This window comes from Lottia gigantea (genome assembly GCF_000327385.1).
Source record: "Lottia gigantea unplaced genomic scaffold LOTGIsca_2262, whole genome shotgun sequence".
Taxonomy (NCBI): domain Eukaryota; kingdom Metazoa; phylum Mollusca; class Gastropoda; family Lottiidae; genus Lottia; species Lottia gigantea.
The window spans coordinates 2,114-3,720 of NW_008708611.1; positions in this window are offsets into that span (position 1 = coordinate 2,114).

Here is a 1,607-nt window from a genome sequence, read left to right on the forward strand (position 1 = left end):
TTCAGCAATATAAACTAGTTCGTGGCATCTTGGATCATAATCTAGGGGAGAAAATCGAAGAGTTTGAACGACCACTGATGTCTCATCTTAAAGATCCCAGCATTCAGGTCAGTTTTATATCAATAATCAATATCAATAATCAATATCAATAATCAATATCAATAATCAATTATCAATAATCAATAACAATAATCAATATTAATAATCAATCATCAATATCAATAATCAATAATCAATTTTAAAGTGATGATATTGAGATATTTCTAAAGGAATTATTTTCATACATTTCTAATACTTCTTAAGACTTTTTACTCATATTCAAGACTAAAATCACAGTAGGATATAAAACTCCATCTCATTTCATTAGTCCAATAAGATACAGAACAGTAGGATATAAAACTCCATTTCATTTCATTAGTCCAATAAGATACAGAACAGTAGTATATAAAACTCCATTTCATTTCATTAGTCCAATAAAATAAAGAACAGTAGGATATAAAACTCCATTTCATTTCATTAGTCCAATAAAATACAGAACAGTAGGATATAAAACTCCATTTCATTTCATTAGTCCAATAAGATACAGAACAGTAGTATATAAAACTCCATTTCATTTCATTAGTCCAATAAAATACAGAACAGTAGGATATAAAACTCCATTTCATTTCATTAGTCTAATAAGATACAGAACAGTAGGATATAAAACTACATTTCATTTCATTAGTTCAATAAGATACAGAACAGTAGGATATAAAACTCCATCTCATTTCATTAGTCCAATAAGATACAGAACAGTAGGATATAAAACTCCATTTCATTTCATTAGTCCAATAAGATACAGAACAGTAGTATATAAAACTCCATTTCATTTCATTAGTCCAATAAGATACAGAACAGTAGGATATAAAACTCCATTTCATTAGTCCAATAAGATACAGAACAGTAGGATATAAAACTCCATCTCATTAGTCCAATAAGATACAGAACAGTAGGATATAAAACTCCATCTCATTAGTCCAATAAGATACAGTACAGTAGGATATAAAACTCCATCTCATTAGTCCAATAAGATACAGAACAGTAGGATATAAAACTCCATCTCATTAGTCCAATAAGATACAGAACAGTAGGATATAAAACTTTATTTCATTTCATTAGTTCTATAAGATACAGAACAGTAGGATATAAAGCTCTATTTCATTAGTCCAATAAGATACAGAACAGTAGGATATAAAACTCTATTTCATTAGTCCAATAAGATACAGAACAGTAGGATATCAAACTCCATTTCAGTTCATTAGTTCTATAAGATACAGAACAGTAGGATATAAAACTCCATTTCAGTTCGATAGTTCTATAAGATACAGAACAGTAGGATATAAAACTCAATTTCATTTCATTAGTCCAATTAGATACAGAACAGTAGGATATATAACAACATTTCAGTTCATTAGTTCAATAAGATACAGAACAGTAGGATATAAACTCCATTTCAGTTCGATAGTTCTATAAGATACAGAACAGTAGGGTATAAACTCAATTTCATTTCATTAGTTCTATAAGATACAGAAGAGTAGGATATCAACTCCATTTCAGTTCATTAGTTC